This window comes from Taeniopygia guttata, chromosome 8, assembly GCF_048771995.1.
Source record: "Taeniopygia guttata chromosome 8, bTaeGut7.mat, whole genome shotgun sequence".
Classification (NCBI taxonomy): Eukaryota; Metazoa; Chordata; class Aves; order Passeriformes; family Estrildidae; genus Taeniopygia; species Taeniopygia guttata.
Window position 1 is genome coordinate 21,517,361 of NC_133033.1, and position 20,776 is coordinate 21,538,136.

Sequence of the window (20,776 nt, forward strand, 5' to 3'; positions counted from 1 at the left end):
GCTAGCCCTGCCCGAGTTTGTCATTGAATAGAAACCTGATTTATTGATAAAAGGCCCATTACAAATGCAAAAAGGATCCCAGAGTGGAAGGGAAGGGATAAAGGAGGAGCCTAATCCTCTTGGTACACTGACTGAAACTGAGTCTCCATTTGATTAGCTGCAAAAGAGGGAATTCCAAACTACTTGTTTCAGTCAAAGTATTTTTATACCTGAAACTGCAAATGTTTTCAACCATGTAAGATATCTCATAGCTATTAAAAAGACTTCTGTTTTCATCCAATTCATAAGACCTATGGCTATCCACTGTTCAGTTGTATTGCAACTCTCATTTATATTCTTGTTATAACCTGTATCCTTGTTATGCCTAACTATTAATCTGTATCAGCATAAGAATTGCAAAGTATCATGTAATTAATTTGTTCAAGTGAGATAGTTTTCCCAGCTCATAAAAACCATTACTTATAATGGCCATATTAATTACTTACAAGAGCAAGACCAACTTCAGGCTTTGTTCAGCATTCACTTTTCTAGGAAGAACGTTGTCAAGTGCTGAACTCTCAGGATCCTTTTTTTCACTGTGATTTCCTACTGCCTTCAGCATCAACTAATCTTACATGTCTTCACAGACCCAGAACATAAAATGACAGTGCTCCTATAGGATGCCCCTCTGTACCACAGTTCCCTGAGACTGCCACGTAGGTATTACAGTTTCCCTTTTTTAGAATTCCTTTCAGAGAACTCCTACAGATTTCTAGATATGAGATTTTTATAAAGGCTTACTGAATTTAGGAAAATACACTAATCTTCTAAAATTGGGTCATTTTACTGAAATATGCTTGTTATAGAGTTATCAAATCCATCTTCCACGAAAATTGTCAGGTCTCAATAACAGCACTTAGTCACTCTTTCACAGCATGACTCCCACCCTTAATCATCATCAGTAAAGCTGGGGCTTGCCTATTTGATCCTGCTAGAGAAGTTATTAAACCATGTTATTTCAGCTGAGCAATATCTTAATGGGGAAATACCACAAAATGGAAAACTGAACTAAATGCTTTCCAAACTTAAGGTTTTAATGTAATGAAAGAAAGATTCTAATGGCCCAAAATTCAAACTGGAAAGTACAGTCATTCTTATTTATTCCTGTGTATCATCAACATGGAAGAAATAATAAATGGCATAAAGGACTGAAGACCTGAAAACAGGGTAAACATCAATATTGTCAGATGCTAAGGAGTGCGACTTCACCAATGAATGCTCTCATCGTCCGTGGCCTGTCTGGGTGCTTGCCTGAGCAGTTAATGGCTGTGCATGGATCATGGATAGCAGGAGAGGCAGGTGGAGATCTGCACCCTCAGCTCTGGCTCTCAGGCCGTGCTGGCCCAGCAGCGGCTCGGCCACGCAGCTCCCACGCAAAGGCGGCACCTGCGAGGCCGCGAGCGCGCTGCACCACCGATAATGAACCGGGGATGGGTGGCTCAAGGTTTCTGTAAACCATTTTCACATTGTTAGTTTTAATGAGGCAGTACCCCCTGCATGTCTTCACACGGCCCTGCCCTTTCTGCCCTCTTGAAGCACGGCATTTCAGGCTCTCAACCAGGCAACACTCTGTAGCTAATGCTTCTTCCATATCCCTCATCCTGAGCAGATCCAGGACTCCAGTATGGCTCTCACAGAAGCAGATGGCCTACCAAAGGGCTAGTGTGAAATGCCAATGGTCTTGTTTCTTGAACAAACACCAATGAAAGGAAGTAAAAACAAAACAAAACAAAACAAAACAAAAAACCACCCAAAAAACCACCAACCCCAAAACCCAAAGACTCTGGCTTAACACTAACATTGAACAGAAGCAGCATCTGATCAAAACATATCTAGAATAGGAAAGAAAGGTAACACTGACTGAAGCATGTGCTAAGCAGTTCATAAAGGCACTGTGAAACAACTAAACGGTGTGCAATCTGAATATTGTCATCATTGTGATGCAGCAAACAATGAAATAAACCCACTGCATCAAAACAAAATAAGAACCAAATAATCATACTATGTAGTTAACCCCTAGTTTTAATCTAATGATATTTGTGGTAGAAAGCATAGGTATTCTCTGAAAGAGAGAGCAGTATACATTTTTCTCCTTTCTTTCCTCTGTGTAGATGAGTGCTTTGAACAGTAAACTTTAGAGTCATGTTCCTTCTTGCTTCCTCCTATCTTAGTTTCCTTTCTGCAAACCCCATCCAGGACTTGGAGAAATAAAAAGGTCATAAGCACCAAGACTGAGGACAGAACTTCACAGCTTGAAAAGATGAAAAGTCCTTTCTTACATCTTTAACTGAAAGCATAATTGTAAATTTATCTTCCAAAATGTTAAAGAGAAAATGCGGTGTGTTTTTTTTTTTCTTGCATAGGTTTTTCTACATCTGAAGACATTTTTTCCTCTCACTACATGTTCAAAAGTAGAAAGACAAGGGAAAAAAGCCCAACTACTATTTTTTTAACTAGCATTTGCATTCCATTGACAATATTTGCATTGGGCATGTGTAGACATCTCCTTTTTTTTAGTTTCCCAGTTTTCAGAGCAACCACATTCAGCTGTTGCATCAGTTCAAGACTAGGTGAAAAAGATAACTAAAATCTGAAAAGATTTTTTTCCTCACTTGATTAGATTAACTATTTAGCTAATCTAATTGATACAAAAGTATTCAACTCTTTCCCCCCTAGTTTCCTACATTCTGCTAAAGAAATTTGTAGTGGTAGTAGGTGAAAATGATTTCATTCTGAATGCATGAGTGTAACTTCAATAATATAGTAACATTAATTTTTAAGAATAGCTGTATTAAATTTAAAGCTAAATACTTTATAGTTCTAATATGTTTAATAAAAGTAGTTCAAATAATTACAAAAAATCTAATGGATTAATATTTGCTTCCATATATGCTTCTGGAATTGAATATTACAACAGAATTAATATTAAATTGGATTTTATATATTATTCAAGACAAGTCTTTGTCTCTGGCCCTTTTGACTAGATAGCAAGAAAGCTGTGGCTGGATGCTGTTTCCTCTTAGAGGGTTACAGCATAAACAAGGATCTGGTCACAGTGATTAAAGGGATTGTGAAAGTTACAAGAAACTTTGCAATCAGGCATGAAATTAATTGGTAGATCAGCTACACACCGACTCCATAGGAGAGCAGAAGTCAACTTCTAGCAGCAAAACAAAAATCAACTAGCTCTGGGAACTACATCCTGGTGATTCCAATAGCAGTTGTTTCTGGAACAAAAGCAATTACTGCCAAGAGGGGCAAAAGAAGACCTGGACCCAAAAGTTTGGCCTCCTGTTCATATCAAACACTGGGATGGCATGCACTGAGCAGGGTCAGGGGGAAGAAACATTATTCCTCCCATTCACAGACACACAGCACAGAGTCTGTGGGAGAAACTGTCCACTTCTGCTCCTAGTGAGCGCAGCAGAAGCAGCTGCTTTTAGTAGCCAAACTAAATGCAGACTGGCACTGTGCCACAGACATCTCCTAAATGACTTTCTTAGGCAGGGACAGAAAACAAACCCAGTCAGATGGCTCCAAAGCCACTGCCTTAACCACAGCTCCCTTTCCATTGCCCAAGTCTGCTGCCTCCTGCTGCCCCTCTCCCTCCATGGCCATGCTGGCAGAGGGGATTCGCACAAGAGATGTAAAAATGTACTTTGTTAAAAGACCATGCTGTGCAGTTCTGTTTTCCTTGCTTGTGGATCACTGGAGTGTTCAAAATTCTGCTTTTATCAGATTCAATCATCCTCTGTTAAACTCAGCAGAATTCCTCTAAACTACAGAATGACATTTCCTATCAGTTTCTTTATGTTTCACTAAAATAGTATAGCTACTGTATGGAACCTGCAATTGGAGATTATTGAGGCACATCCCCAGAAGCCAATTAGAGAAAATACCACACTTGGCGATCTCTTTTGGATATAAAGAGGTTCTGCCATCTTGCTTTAGTGGGGTTAAATATACATCAATCTACATATAGGAGACACTCATGGCTGTAACAATAACAGATCTGAGTGATAAGCACTACAATTCAACAATATAGCACCACTGTCATTTTCTGAACTATGGATGAAAAACATCAAAGAGCATATTTGCACTCTATTATGAAATAATTAATACATATAATTCATTTCACATCTCACAGCTAGAATAGTGCCTGTCAGAAGATGCACTTTGATTTTTAAGTGCAAAATCCACATTTTTCCTTGTGTGCCTTTTAGGCATACCAAGCCATAGCACAGGGTCCACTGGGAGCTATGTTGTTCTAAGAGAATCATGCAAAAAGCAAATATTTGTGTCTTGGAGGGTGTGGGGGTAGGAATGGGGTTTGGATTTCCTTCTCACCATTCTAGGTCTGATCACTTGAAGTAAAATAAACCAGAGCTATATCCTTGTGTTTCCTTGCCCTCTCTTGATACGGTTGAAACAGGGATGGAAACGCAAATGTTTCTGAGTTTTCTGCTGCTTACATAGACCCTGAGGTGGCTAACAGCTGGAATCTGAGATTCTTTTTTTATTTGAGTAAATGACAGTAAAGAGAGCCAGACTAGACATTTGCTCTGACTCTTTGCACTGTTCAGAAGATCCCTGTAGGTGGCTAGGTCCATAATCACTGCAGTGTAAAGGGTACCAGCCTATTTCATGAGCCTTAACTCCTCTTGGCACCACCACTACAGCATCCTCTTGGAGACTTGTGGCAACCAGAGAATGCGAGTAGTTGATCTGGTCAGGGATACTGAAACAGCTTTCCTTGCACCTTCCCTCCTCCTCAGTACTTGAAACACAGAAACTCCCATGTTTCAGACTAAGCTTTATGATAATTAAAGCACCTAGACAAATACAATATTTAAAGTCCACATTTATAAAGAAAAACATGATTGTCGTATACAGACAATCTTGAATACATGGTACTCAACCAGCATTTCTGTTTCTCTGCACTTAAATGTGTTGGTCATAAAACCTCTACAAGAGAGAGGATACAGGTGCTATAGATGATTTGCCTGTATAGACAGGAATAGGCAGGAGCCTGCACATTATATTTATTGGCTTGGCTGTTTATCCTTTAGGCTAAGGTCGTGTGCATTAACCTAACCACTTCCTAGGTTTATTTTAAAAGGAAAAATAAAACACACGCCTAGAAATGCTAAAATGTAAATGATTCCAGGTGTGGTGTTCAGTGATCAGTCAGTTAGGCTCTTGTTAAATATTTTGTAAGAGATTTAACTTTGTTTCTGCGAGGCATTGGTGGCTGAGCCATCTGCAGAAGTGCAGCTCTGAAGCGGATGAGATCTGCACAAATGGCAGCTGAGAAAGTGGCTTCACATGGCACTGGTACAACACACGTTCAGCCTGGTACAACACACGTTCACATGCTGTTATCAGGAGCAGCTCTGGCTCTGCAAGGGAGGGCAAACCAGGGGACTGGAGCAGGGACTGGAGTCAACAAAGGCACCAGCAAGGGACACAGGCCTAGGTCATGCTGAGAGGAGAGTACTGCAAAGCCTTGGAGGACAGGGCCGTGAAGAGAGCAAAAAGGGTATGTCAGAGAAGAGCTATAAGGAACATTAAGCAAATCAGGGCAAGCCACACCTCTTTCCTTTCCCTGAGCCTCTTTGGTAGTGCTCAGCTCTGTGACAGTGATGGCTCAGCAACAGCAACCCCTTGGTAGAGGGCTGCAGTGTAAAAGTAGGGCAAGAAACCAGAGGAGCCTGTTCGTACTAGGGAGAATCCTTGAGTTATTTGCAGTAGAAAGGTAGATGCTTTCAAGATGAACACATAGAAAGAAAACATAGGAATTAAGTGAAAAAAATGGAACTAACATATCTGAAAGGAGTGGTAATTGCAGTACGTATTGAGAAATCTTTTAATGGATATTTCCTTAATTTGTTTTTGCAGGCTTCGACTAGACATTTAAAGGTTATTTAACAGCAGTAAATGATAATGTATACAACTAACCTCATACTGTATACGTGGAGAGTAGGTTGGCAAATGGTCATAGTTCCAGTCTTCTGCCTGTGTTGTTGGCTCAGAGACAGCTTCTAATTGGTCGTGTTACGCATCAGTTGCATAAGCATCATCACATAAGAAAAACTGCACCTGAATGTTGTAGAAAGAGAGAGTGAGACATGGAAAAGATCACTAGAAAGAGCAAGCATTTTAGAGAAGGCAAAATCACGGGGTCCACAAGAGCATGAATTATAGTGACATTTTATTTTCTTTGTATAAATGACTTTTAGACTAAGGCACTTGTATCAGTTTTCCCAGAGCTGTATTAATTTTCCAGTTCTGTCACCAGCTTCCAAGGTACCTTTGAAAACCACTTACTCTTTGAGAATATATAAAATATATGTTACTGGTTTCTAGAAATAAAAATGAGATCATCAGAGTCCTCTCCTCCCAAATCCAAACTCCATGACCTTCCTGGAAGTAAAGCTCTTTTTGAGATTTCCGTATTCTGAAAATTGCTGAGCACTGCCTAAAATCCACCCTGTCTTCTCCTCGCCTGGAGCCATCTCTTTCCACCCAGCTCACAGCAACATGAGGACAGTGCTTGTACACTAGTTTGCTATGTTCACTGTGGTGGACAGAGCCTGACAGATACCCTCTAAACAAAAAGGTTGAAACCAAGTTGCATTTCCATAGGTGTGGCTAAGGCATATAGCATAAACAGACCTCATTTTTGTCTGCTTTTCTTTTATCCCTAGGAAAAATACTGCCAGGTTATATTTAGCATTCTGAACCAGTCACGAGAAGAGCACTGGGCGGGGCTTGTGGTTTTTTCAAGCAATCATCGGATCATACCATCTTGGACAACTCATTTATTCTGTGTATAGTGAATTCTCTGGGTTTGCTTCTATTTAGAGGTCAGTAGAACTTCCTTTTCTCTGTTTCCCAAGACAAAAAACCTTACCTAGTGTGACACCCAGACTCAGCCAGGACAAAGTGTGCCTGGCAGGTCTTTTGTTCTCACCTCCCAGGCCAGAGCTCCTGCACAGCCAGTTCTTCAGACAAAGAAGATCAAAAGTTTGGCACGAGCTCTTCCCCATTTTAACTACTCTCCAGCACACCCAGACAACCATATAGGAAGCAGATACGTGGTCTGTCCCTAGACAGTGCATCAGGACTGTTGCCCATGGGCAAGGGAGCTACAGGGGAAGCACAATGACACCAGGTGACCCTTCCAGGGTGAGGTGGGTCAAAGGGCACCCACAGCAGCACTTACAAACTAAATTTATTCAGGAACCCTTAATAACATTATTTAAATGTAGAGTTAATGCCAAAAAAAAAGGCCTAGGGATACATCCCATACACTGAGATACACTCAGGCTCACAACCCTCTAAAGGGGATTCCTCACTGTTTATATCAGCATATTTCTCCCAGCAGATGGGCCATCATTGCTATAGTTTAAGGGATTCACCTGTAAAACCAAAACAAAGCCTGTTAAGGGATTAGAGAGCTTCAAGAACAGAGAAAAGAGCAGCTGTTTCCCTTTGTAGGTCAAGATGAGAAACATATTTTTACTTTCAGGAAATGAGTTTAATTTCTAAATACCAAGGAAGAGTATGAATCCTTTTGTGACCAAAAGTAGGGTAAATATCTTTCTGATGTGGTATATTGGTAGCAATATACCAAAGATATATTGGTATACTGGTAGAGGTAGTCTCAATAATCAGTACAGGGCCATCTTAATTTTCTTTCTTGGAGCAAAAAAGAACTTAATTATCTGTAGTTGAGGTGGAATTTCTTGTAATAGACATCAATAACTACTACACAAACAGGCCAAAAAAGAATGAATCTTGGGGAATGGGTTGAAATAGTGAGATACATCATGAAATGTGATTAATGAAACCAAGGGAAATATAAAATAACATGTTTCCCTGGAAATGGACTGTAAGTGCACAATGTCTGCACAATATTGTACATCTGCAGTTCTCTGTCCTGCTACCTAATATCCAAATTGTCTGCCAGTATAAACACAGCTGCTAAATGTCTTCTACAACTGCAAAAATAACAAATCTCTACTATTCTCCCAGCTATTGAAGTCTATTTTTACAGAGACAAATGCAATGTTTACCCTTGTTCAACAGGAGAAAATGCCAATGCCCAACATATATGTCTTATTAACACACGTTGAGAGTCAAATATCATAGATCAAAGAAATGGGATGGTTGTTTTCTAGTATCTTGAGATGAGCTGAGATTTAATGGTTTTGGCCTGAGCAGTTTCTCATCTGGTTTCCGCATAGACATATGCCTACCCATCAACATAAAATCACCATTTTAGTTGGTTTTGACCATCACTACAACAGAATCTGGCAGGATTGTGAAGGATGAGAAATCTTCTTTTTGTAAACTCTGCTTTCCACATTGTGGATTGGCCTGCAGACTCTGCTGGGGAAGAGCTGTGCTCAGCTTCTCCCCAGCCTGGAGACATAGGTCTGCAGCAGCTGGGGGTGTGGGAGACTCTAAGTAACAATTTTCATGTTATAATACTAGCCTGGACTGTAAGAAGTAATTTAAGATAATTTACAAGGTTGCATTTACTGAAACAACTTCTTTTCAGAAAATATAACTAAGGAAAACCGAGTAAAGGGAAAATGATAGTCAGGATTTTCAAACTGTACTCTGCTTGGACTTTGCATAGATGAAGAGAGCATAAATGAGAAAAAGAGAATGAGAGAAAAAAAGAAAGAAAGAAGGCTCCATAAACCTAGGAAGGGTACCAATCCATTTATACACTTTCTGGAATGCTGAGAACATTTAGTCTTACTGACCACAAGAAACGACTTTTGTTGTGCAAAAGGTTTCACACATGGACTGAAGCCAGAAGTTTTTTCATGGCACTGTGGGAAGAAAAAAACATTACTGTACAGTTTGGTGAACTACAGACAGGAATTGGTCTGTAGGCCTGCCTGGTAAAACTTTATGAAGACACTGTCATTCCTCTCAGCCTCCTTCAAATCACAGGCTTGAAATGTACTTCTTCTGTTACAAGAACAGAAAACTGGCACCTAATTATGATTAGGCAAGTAAGCAAGGTACTACTGCTATTCTTGATTAACTAAAAACTATGAACACACTTGTTTTTTGGCAGTTTGTCTCTCCCAACCTATATTCCACTTTTATCTTATTCATCTGTTAAACCATCAGCTGGCATTCTGTAGGGGAAGGAATATGGTTTTCTCTAGGCATATACAAGAACTAGCTTCAGTCCACTTTTCCCCTGGCTGCAATAGAAATGCCAAGGACACTAACCAAAGCATAAATGTGAAGGTTATAATTTTTATCCTGTGAGAAAGCAAGATATAGCATAAATTGTAATAAAATTATAGAAAAAAATTACATAAGCAGTCATCAACGACAAATTAGGAAGATTCAGTTGGTCAAACCATCATGATAAGGAGTAGGATACAACTTTAATCCTTTGTTCAAAGTTCCAGTTGTCTTTCTCAATTTAAATTATTTCTTCCAGATATTTAATTGCGGATGTTTCCAACCTATTACTCTGCCAGGCAGAACACAGTTTTTGGATATTACTTTGCCAGTGATCCCCTGTGATCTGGAGCTGTGCTTGACAGAGTTCAAAGCTGTGATGTGGATCAGACTGTTATGCTGGGGAGAGGGGAGGTCTGAGACCTCTGTAAACAATCTTTACAGCAGGTAAGTATTTCTGCACCCTTGCATCTGGATCATGGAGTACTCTCTTTGACCATTAGAAGAAAACAAACTGAAGTGGAAACCCAGACTTTCCTGGTGCCAGACTGCAAAACATAATTGGATCTACAAACCCAGCTCTCCAAGCTAGTTAGGTATGAGTTTGAGCTCCAAGTCTTTGTATTTCTGTTTAATAGCTTCACATTTTAAGTAAAGGCTAGAGCAGAAACAAACAGTTGCTCCAGCTGAGAGGCTGTGTTTGCATGCTGTTCCCGTCCTCTGGGCTGGCCCCAAGGAGCAGAGCTCAGCAAGCACGCAGCACTGCTCTTCCCAAGCAGCATGGCTTGGGATGCTGCCTCACAGGGGTGGGATAAGGTCACAGTGCTAGGTACAGCTGTCGCTTGTGCTGCAGTTAAAGCAGGCTGATACCTTTAAAATCTATGAATTTCTTCTATCCCACAGTTATTCTGGCATAAATCACAACAGCCATTTGACTACAGCAGCAATATGGGAAGAGGTGGGCACAAAATACAATGAGGACAGACATGCTGAAGACAGTGTGTGATATTGTGCCCCAAAGGGACACAGGAGAGCACAGGAGATAAACATTATGGAGCTGAGTGTCCTTTTGGACATTCTGCCTGGAAAAGCAGCAATGGAGAAGTGGTCAAGACCAATAAAGAAATATAATTGTGCTCTCATGTTTTTTACACAAGAGGCATCCATATCAGATCATGAAAGAAGTGGGGAGGGTTGTCAGCCTCATTTATATTTCCCTTATTCACTCTGCTTTTAAAAAACCCACAAGTTTCCTATGTTTATGAATCTGCTAAAACACATGGCATTTCACAAAAATAGACAAATATGATTGCAAACTCTAAAGGTAACAAAGAATGCTTGGATAAGGATACTGGTCATTGAGAAGGCACCACTTACTATGAAAATGATGCAGAGGAAAAGCTTGCCAAATGCAATTGAAAAAATTAAGTGGCCTGATCATTACAAGAGATCAGTGTGTGCAATTCCCAGCCACTTCAGTGTGAGTCACTCATAGGTAATGTCCTGTGATGGTTGAACCTGAGAGATTCTAAAGAACCATGAACAGAAAACCAAACCCTAGACCTAACTCTATATCCCTTGTAAGGCTACAGGAGAAAAACAAAACAAAATAGGAGAAGTAATTTTCAACAAAACTGTCCTCTTCCTGCCTTAACATCATTCTTGTTGCCAAGAAAACAAATCCAAGTGATCACCACAAACACACACCTCTCAGGAAGTCTGCCCTCACTGCTGGCTTCAAACATTTGCTGGGTTTTTACAGTGCTGAAATTATTCCTGCATCAAATCATGGAATTACAGTGAGGCACCACCCTGTCTGTGGTTACAGGCTGCACAGACAAAGCCTTGAAGCAAATGCTGGGTGCTTCCTCTGGTGAAGCTGTCCTGTGCCCCCCCACCCCTTCCATGGATTTGCCCTCCTGCCTGGGAGTGCCCTCCAAACCCCAGGGCTGCTAGCCCAGGCAGCCAGGACGTGCCAGGGATGAGCGTGCAGCTCCTTCCTCTCCACTCATCCTCACTGCAACCTGTCATCTTTTCCATGTAGCCACACAACATTTGAAAGAACAAAACTGCGGGTAGGATACCTTCCATAATAATAAATAGGAATAGCAGTGCTTTTGTGAATTTAGGTCAATGCATCACCCTTAGAGCGCATTATAAATTCATCAGAATCACAGCCTGAAGAAATTTTTATTCCCTGGCACCAGCTGCTTTTAGCCATGCCACAGATCTTTAGCAGAATTTAAACTCCAGATTAAGTATTGATTGAGTTTAAATAAACTATAATATGTTATAACAAGAGCTAGACTCTGACTGGTATAGATGGTTTCCCTGTTTACCTCCTTTCTCACCTCAAATATTAACAAATGTATTCACTGCATTTTAACTGCACTGAACAACCAATTCAGAAACGTATAATACTGAAGTACTAATTTAAGCAGCACCTTCACGTACTTGGCATAGGAATGAATAGAAATTTTAAACAGAATAAACATATCAACTTAAAGGATTATGCGAATAGGAATAAATTCCTAAAGAATTAGCTACAGGGGGAAAGTAAATGCAAAACTGCAGCTTATATTAGCATTTGATTGTATTTCAGATGCTTTGTTCCTTTTTTAAGGTTTGAAAATATCTCTGTAGTGATGGCTACCAACAAGCTGCAACACTACGATCCACTCTTGTGTCATGCTCAGTAGCATCAGCTGCTTGTATACCCAGCACGTTATTTCTGGACACCTAACAGATAAGCCTATCACTTTAAACTATATTTAATAGGGAATGAAAACTTGCATGAGCAGGTATTCAAAATGTAACTGTGATACAGTTACTGTAGCCAACTAAGAAACACAATTCCAAATTTTACAGAAAAGAAAACAACAACTATCTTCTGTACTGCTAAAAGAGGACAAGAGGACACATAAGGACATATAGTTTTGTGTTTGACCTATTTTGGTTGATTTAATTTTCAGATTTTGTAAGCCAAGCTCCAGTGAGTTCCTGAGGAAAAAATTCTAACTGGCATTTTACTGTGAGTCAAACCTCACACAAAAAGTGCTTTGTGAATCAAGATAACATTAGAAGCTGTCTAGCTGCACGTACCAAAGTACCAGTTTGGACGAGAAAACAGAGCTGTAATGGACTTCTAACAGCAATAATACTTTGCACTTCTGAACTATGTTTCAATTTGTGATCTCTAAGGGTTTTGCAGTGTGTGACAATTAAGTTTATCATTTGGAAACTTCAGTAGAAAACAACTGTCATAATTTTACTGATAAAGAACCTGAGGTATAGAGAGGTTGAATGATGTTTATAAGATCTTACAGCAAACAGGATGCAGTGCACCATCAGCAATGCCAGGCAGCATTTTGGAACTCCATCAAGGGCACTAACTCCTATTTCCAAACAGCTGATCTGCTGTATGCTTCACTAATATTTCACCAGCTTTGTGAACAACAGAATAAATGTCTTCATTTAGAGGTAGCTTATTTCCTGGTTCTGTTCTTACCAAGCTGATGACAGGAACAGTAATTCTTTTAACAAAAGTGCAGACAGTTTGGGATATGACAGCAATCCAGATAACGTCCACTTTGAGATGAGTGAGTGCCTGAAATTGCACATAGCACCACACTGCATATAGACATAGAATGATAAAATTGAGTCTAGTTAACATGGTTAGCAATCATCCATTTCAAAAGACAAGCTAGAACTTTACCAGCAATATTGTCCTCAGAATATGCACATAGCAGGGTCATGATAATCTTTTCTCTCCTAAGTTCTTCACTGTGAATAGACATAACAAGCTTTGAGTCTGACTGTTCTTTTCTAGTTACCACTGAACAGCTGTGTTATTTATTGCTTTCTTTCCATTCTCTGCTAAGAATGATGTAATTGCATTTTTTTTCCTGAAAAGTATGAGAAGTAATGGAGGATTTCTCCAAATGCCTCGTTTTTTATTAGATTTTACACTGATATATCAACACTGCAGTTAGAATAACCCAGCCCTTCTTTGAGGCACTAATAAAAGCAAGAGGCAGTGGAATTAGATTTTGCAGTGCTGTACATTTTCACCTGCCTACACCTAGTTAGCTACCACTGAAATCTTCTTGGTATTTAACCCTGGATATCTAAGCTTCTGTCTGGCCAAGCAGGGTTAGCAGTGGCACTAGTCTGTGTTAAGGGCATTGCTGCAAGGGTATATCCAAAGGCCTTCAGGGATTAGCACAGAAATGCCATGAAGCTGAACACTTTGCCTAAGCCCCATCTGTGAGCAGGGCTGTAGATCCCTGTCCGGATGGGGCAGCCCTGTGTGAAACTGAGGAGCGGTGACAGGGAGGTGCGGGATGGAGTTGAAGGATCAGGCAGTAACCACACAGGGTGAACAGTTATACCTGTTACACTGCCAGACGAGGGAGGATGCTGCCATGTCGGTAGGCTTTCTTTAGCATTAATCCTGAATCACTGCTGTAGCATGGTTATCTGGGAATATGTGAGGGACTTCCTCATGGCCTGGATGTAACCAGTTATTTTAGGGGAATGAAAGGTTCAAATTTGGTACTCCCCACTACACAACCCTCTATGCATCTTATGCTACTCTATGGTAGGTGCATTCTCTACAGTCAGAGAAGAAGGTTCAGGAATTACCTGTATGCATTTGCCATATATCTCTGTCAGTTTGTACATGGAAACAGTCAGGAAGAAACAATAAAAGGTGTGGCTAATAGCAGCTGCAGTGCTAACTCACTTGGGTCATGGTTGGGTAGGGTAAGGATGGCTAAGACTATCACAGCCGTAGAGCATAAAAATATTTTCATGATTCCTAAAATTGGTGTCCTGCGACTTAAGAACACTCTAGTTTTTCAAAGAAAATTCAACAATATTCAACACATTTTACAATACAACAGTATTCAATACATTTCACTTTGTTCCTTCTCCTATTCTATAGAGGTAAAATTATTTTCCAAATCTTTGGACGGACAATTGATAAAATGCATGAAGCCAGTCCATGCAGTGGTCACTGTATCATACAGATCTGCTACACTAGAGGTTATCTTTTTCCAAGCATTTATGATTCTGATCTGATAGCTTTATATTTGCATGCTGTTGTTTTGTCTTTGCTTGAAAAACAATTGAATTTTAGATTCATAAAATAACAGAGACTATGCAAAAACCTATGTGATGATGGCTAGCTACATCTTAAAATTCTTTAGTTTGAAAGCCTGGCAAGAATCTGAAGGGAAGTGTTAAAGCAACCTGACAGAAATCCCCTGCAGTGCTTAAGAAAAAAACTCAGCTCTCCCTCCTCCCAGCTAAACCCTGAAACAAGGTCAATGCACTAAAAGGCTCTGGGAGTAATTTTTTTATAAATAAATATCCTGGGGAATTAGTGCAGCAAGTGCCACAGTCATGTCTCTAAAATAAAGGTAGCTATGACTATGTAAGCGTTTCCTTTACGTGCTAGGGATGGCACACATCAGTCAAGGTGAGATTAAATACATCTCTGACTATGCTACAGAAGAAGCAATTTTTTTTTTTCCTCAGGAAGAAAACTTTGATCATAACCTTGAATCAGCAAGTTGTTTAAGTCCATGCCTAGTTTTAAGTCTGTGAACAATCTTTGATATGCTGGAGTCACAGACCCCTGAAAGGACACTTGTGGCTCTAACAAGTAAAATGCAGGAGAAAATGCAGAAGTCTCCCAAATATGAACTAGTGCCGAGTTTCCAAAGCTTTGGTGGCTACTCCACTGATCAGATTCTGACACCCTGATATTCACCTCTGATTGAGTCCTGCATATCATGGCAAGGGCCTTTTTTACCCATCTCATCATCTGTTCAGATACTGCATTATGGCACAGCAGTAATTAGTTTTTCTTCCAAAGGGATCAAAAGTTCCAATCTCCCATGACTGCAATCAATGGCAACCATTTCCCTCATCAACAGGGCATGAATTATACAAATATTCACATTAAATCTAAGTAAGAAAACTGAAGAAGGTGAAAAAATTACATTCTTTGGCAAGGACGTAATAATTTGGGAATTTACATATTATTTGGTGACATCGATGGGACATTTTTCCCTAGCTTGGATCAGTTTTTTGAAAATTATTTCATCTCTCCCTCCTTCCACTTTAATTTTATCCAGAAAGCTTCTCTTTCATTTGCTGAAAGGAGAATATGGAAGAAAGATCATTCAATCACAAATCCACTTATCTTCACTGCATCTGTGATGTTGTTCCCTTAGCAGTAATCTCCTACATTCAAGAAACCTGTGCAGGTTTCTCACAGGAAAAGCACAACATCTGAGCTAGTGTGAACACAGCAGTCAAGGGCTGGAAGAAATAAAAGAAATTAAAACCCAAGCTAAACAAAAGTCCAACCCAAAACCTTCTTTTTCATCAGAATATCAAGTAGCAGCCATTTAAATGAAGAAGATATTTATGGCTTCCACTTTTGGAGGAAATTTCCTAAGGTTTAAAATGCAGATAAAAGGCTTATGATTCTATATTGGCACAGCCTGATTTTCAGTTGTGCTTATCACTGCCTGCCATGCAGCTGGCTTGCTTTCTTTCTTTGAAAGTTTGAGGTTCTTTACACAGAAATTATGTTTTCAAAATACAGTTGAGAATCCTGATGTTATAATAGTTTTCAGAGCCACTATGTACATTACTAATTGTGTACATGAGTCCCTTCACTGACTCCACTGAACATGCCGAGACTACCAGCTACCAAAACATCTTTATAAATTATAAGGTAAGGCGAATCAGGCCAGCTTTATATTCCTGACTTGGTGAAAGTATTGATAGCTTGTAGTGAGTGGAAATTCTTTTAAAAATGAGGTTGGAAAATGTTCTTTTTCCTGAACTGTTAAAATGATAAATACTAAATAAACAGCTGCAAGTGAAATGGTTCCCTGCTATCCAACAACTACTTTTCTAAATACCTAAGAAAGTATTCATAAATACAGCCAAGTTTAGGTCTGATATCCAAAGTAAATAAGATACACAGAAAGTATTGGTCACTTCATAGTTTTTCCAGTGTATTCTTTTAAACTGCAAGCAGGAAGACCTCTAATAGTCCACAGCTCCCAGTTCAGAAAATATTTGCCTGGATATTTTAACTGGACATTACTGAAACCCTGAAAATTACTATAAATAGGAAAAAATCAGCAAAATACTTAGCCAAGAAGGGAATGTATATGCACAAGGAGATATCCTCCATTTTTATATCTCACAGAGAGAAGACTAAACTCCCATCTTATGTTGCCTTTCCATAGTAGTCCAAACATTTTGGGAGCTGAGTTATGAACTAATACAGATTTCAAATACTGTGAAGAGTGGTTGAGGAAAAATGAAACTTAGATGCATTTGGCTAATTTAAAATGTACAAGCAAGGACTTTGAGTCATTTAAATATATACAAACCCTCTCTTATCTTGAACGTGATCATAACTGTCGCCAGTGAGTAGACAAGAAACTGCTTGGCACTCTGTTTCTGTTAACTCCTTCGAAGAGCAAACATAGTTCACATTGCAAAACTTGTGGGATTCTTTCCTTTATAGAGTAATGTAAACAAACATTTTCTTTTTTAATCTGCTTAATTAAGTGTTTTTTACTACCAGTTTCTGAAGCACTTCAGATAATAAAGCCTAAATCCTTGATCCTAGTGGGAATTTTAAGTGTAAGTTTTTTTTTAAAAATACTGTTACCCATTAAATGTTTTAACTATGGCTTTAGGAATTTTAAGAAAGTCTCATAATTTTTAATGTCTTGATTTCTAGGTCTTATATGGGAAGTAATTTTTTGACCTATGTTAACTGTTTCAGACTCTTTTAATGGACTGTGCAATCAATACATTAATAACATCCCATGCATTAGCACTGAATATAGCAGAAGGTTAAAAGGGGCACAGGTTTTCCATTAAGCCTTTTTAATTTTTCCTTTTCAGGATATTCCCAAATCTGGTAGTGGGTAGTTCCAGTCCTACATCTATTACGCCAGTTTGGGGAATGATGCCACAATAGCATTTGTAACCCCTTAAATATCACATGTTATATACTTTTTCAATTCCTGTACATTGCCCTCAATCCCATCTCAGAAATTCATGCCGTGTATGACAAGGGTCTCAGTCTGCAGGACAGAGGCTGCAGATGGGGCATGGGAGTCTGGAAAGGTATCAGGAACTTGATAACAGAACTGGAAAGGGACATAATTCGGTTTAGGCCATTTTTGAAACTTTTTTCTTTTTTTTTAATAATGTGCAGCATTTCCATAAATGTTACCTCATCCTTCTCTGAGTAGTTTCATTATGAAGTCTATTTTCTTTCTTTTTTTTTTTTAATGAAATAACTTTACCAATTTTAAATTCAGATGGAACAGGAAGGGGAAAAGTGCTTTATTTCTTGCTCCTACTAAGATTATTTTATCCATTTCTAATTTTAGTTCTCTTCACGTTTTGTTTGTTAGGCATAACTGGGTCAACACTTTCATTCTTTCAGGTTGAAAATCCTGTCTGAAGAAAAGAAGTTACTTGTCACGAAGCAAAGCAAATGACTGTGAATAATTTATAAGAAAGTAAAAATATTCTGCTTTTGAGATTTTAACAGGAGAACAACCCTGATTTATAAATTATTACAATTACACTGGAATATGTTCTCCATCCTCTTATTATTTTGCTCAGCCATAATACTTCTTGCTGAAATAGGTTACAATCTCTTGAGCAGCACAGTCATGGGTCCCCCCAGGTTTGGGGACAGTGCCCTTTGGACCATGAGTTTATCAGCACTCACAATCCCGCTCCACACTGCTCAAGATTTTTGTTAGTAGAAAAATTACTTCCTCCAGGTTTATCTCCTTATAGAGGATAAAATGCAAATATGTATCAAAGTGGGATGTGAGGGGAGGACTGTCACAGAGCTGGGGGATCCAGAAGGAAAACTGGTGCTTGCAGGAGATTCTGGCAGCATTATTAAACCACATCACAGATCTGCACCCTTACTGCTCAGTGCAAAGTAACATGGAGAGATAGGTAGTTAAATTCTTGGGGTTTGTTTAGTTCTAGCTCCTAAAGGCCACAGTGTTCAACGGTATTTGTTGTCATAATTATTATACTACAATGTATTTCTCTGTATAAAGATGGTAAAGTGAAGAAATACAGTATATTTAATGGAATAGTATATATTACAGCAACTTGGTTTGCTGAGAAATCAGTTTCACTAATGCTATTATTAAAATGTCTGAAATGAATGTGTCAATTCTCTGTGGCTCCAAGGGAAGAAGATGAATTACTTTATATCAAAGTCTGTCACTTCTTTAAATGTTTTTTTATACACTTTCTGCAATACAACATTTATAGTGTACTAATACTGGCATAAACTACTGCGATTTCCAGCATCTTGTCCTCAATAATACACTTTTTATTTTTAAAACTAATGTTTAGAAGCACAAATGGAAGAACTAAAGCATAACAATGGATATATATGTAACAGCTTCCATGAAGTTCATGTAACTGAGTCAGTGAGCTCATATGCCCTCCTGTGCCAAGCAATCTTTAGTGATCCTCACCCACTTCTTACACGGAGACCAGATTGGCAGGAGAGGGGAAGGACAGCCAGCCCACAGGTTCTTACACAGCATGATTTCAGCCATGAATTCCATCATTTCACATAAGGTGTGGTCACATACACAAAGACTGCTGCCACCAGTGTGTTCCCACAGCAGGGACTCGGTTTGCAAATCCTGTGGGAGGAGTTTGAAGTGTGGAATTCCCACTGCTCATCCTGCTTGCCATGTTGTGGGTCAGCCAATGTTGGTAACAGTCTGGGCCTTGGGGGAAACTGAACATGTCTTTTCTTTAACCTTACCACTGGCTTATGACAGGTATTAATGTGAAACCTCTGCCCGTAAAAAGTGAAATTCCTGATTGACACACATTTTCCTCCCTTATTTGTCAGTCAGGGAGGATGTCAAAATTCTTTGATCAAAAGTTGGTGGGGAAGTTGGCATTCATTTTGAAGTGGAAGACCTATCTAAGGAAATAGTGTAAGGGGGCCCAGACTTGCTGGAAACAGCCCTGCTTTAGATTTGCATTTCTGGGACACTAATCATTTTAAATTTAAGTCCACAAATTTTAGACTTCGGAAAAATCAAAATATCTGTGAACAGATTCTGAGTATCCCAACTGATTGGTCCCAGACACACTGAGTTCTAAGCGTGTATGATATATTTTATGTTTTTACACACTATTTATATTAGACCTTATCTGACCTTCTATTCCAGGATACTAATTAGATTTCTCTGAGCTTTGCAGTCATTAACAATCTCAGTGGAATTGCAATTTTCCATGTCAGAATTACACCTCTCACTTTACTTATTCTCTTTGCTACCTACAAGCTTGGCACCAAAATATCCACACTTCTTGTATTTCATTCTTATCCAACCACTTGTTATACATTCATGAAAAAACACTAGTGCAATTGAGCAGTTCAAATCTGTACATTCTGGCTGTGTATAAAATAAGATGTGCTTTGATTCTTCCCCTCAGAAAAGTGTACTAAGCACTAGAAATTAAAGTTTATTAGTGGCAGTTGTACTAAGAATTAAAAATAAACTGTCCCAAGCAGGCTACTACTGAATGGGATCCCATATATCAGTGGTCTGCAGGATTTCAAGGAGAGTAGTTTGCTGACTATCTTCTAAGAAACTCTTCACTAAGTTAAAAGCAGCCTTGGGTAAGTGCTGATCACCCTTCTTGTGATTTTCAAAACTCCCAATGTGATTTTAATACCCAATTCCATTAACTTCAGCACTAGGCCTGCTAATCCTGTAGGTAGGCTAGAAAATCTTTAGCTGTATCCAGGTGTTTCAGAGATTATAATGCTAATCACTCACATTTAGCTGCTACTATCAATATGAGAAGGAAAACAAAGCAGGAGACAGACAAGCTTGAATTAACAGACATATTTATCCCATATGCTTTTTGCCTTTTTCTGAGCAAGAATAACTCAGTCTTCTCTCTGTCATTCTTTGGCGCTCCAAAGCACCCCATACCTTTGAGAAAAGGATAGTATGGAGAACAAAAAATATTTTTGGGGAAGGGAATTCTTTTGTTCTCTTCTTTGGGACACTTTCTTATTAAAATATAAAAAAAATTACCAGTTTTATTCTGGAAATTTTCCTACAACTGGAACATACTTCTGCAGGAAATGTGTGAGATCTACTCATGTCATATCATCTCTGGATGTGATTCTAGTGATCTTTCACTAAACAAATGTTCACCTGAACACTGATAGTTGTTGAACTCTTCTCACTTACAATGCAATGGGCCTTTAGAAAAATGATAAATGATCACTTGTATTTTCGACAGATTTTACTCCAAGGAGGTCAGCTGTTGTGCTTAGTTAACCTGTATTCTCCTCCTCAGGCATGAATGGGGGAGAGAAATGGGGCATATTCTGTGATTGTAACTGTATTTTCACTTTTTTTGGTCTTGGTTTATGGATTTTTCAGTATTTTTCTTTAAGCAA

At 39.1% G+C, this 20,776-nt stretch overlaps 2 long non-coding RNA genes across 5 annotated transcripts in view; one reads left to right on the top strand and one right to left on the bottom strand.

Annotated features, from left to right (window-relative positions):
- The window catches only part of LOC140684613 (uncharacterized), a 36,567-nt gene extending 24,937 nt beyond the window's left edge, over positions 1–11,630 (top strand). Inside the window, exons 3-4 of the long non-coding RNA XR_012057126.1 lie at positions 6,747–6,905; positions 9,515–11,630. This is a non-coding gene — a long non-coding RNA (uncharacterized lncRNA). The remainder of the gene's footprint in view (positions 1–6,746; positions 6,906–9,514) is intronic.
- LOC115496241 (uncharacterized) overlaps positions 1–20,776 on the bottom strand; it is a 123,136-nt gene that overhangs the window by 47,854 nt on the left and 54,506 nt on the right. For all 4 annotated transcript variants that reach the window (XR_012057124.1, XR_012057125.1, XR_012057122.1 and 1 more), the window contains exon 2: positions 5,998–6,138. This is a non-coding gene — a long non-coding RNA (uncharacterized lncRNA). The remainder of the gene's footprint in view (positions 1–5,997; positions 6,139–20,776) is intronic.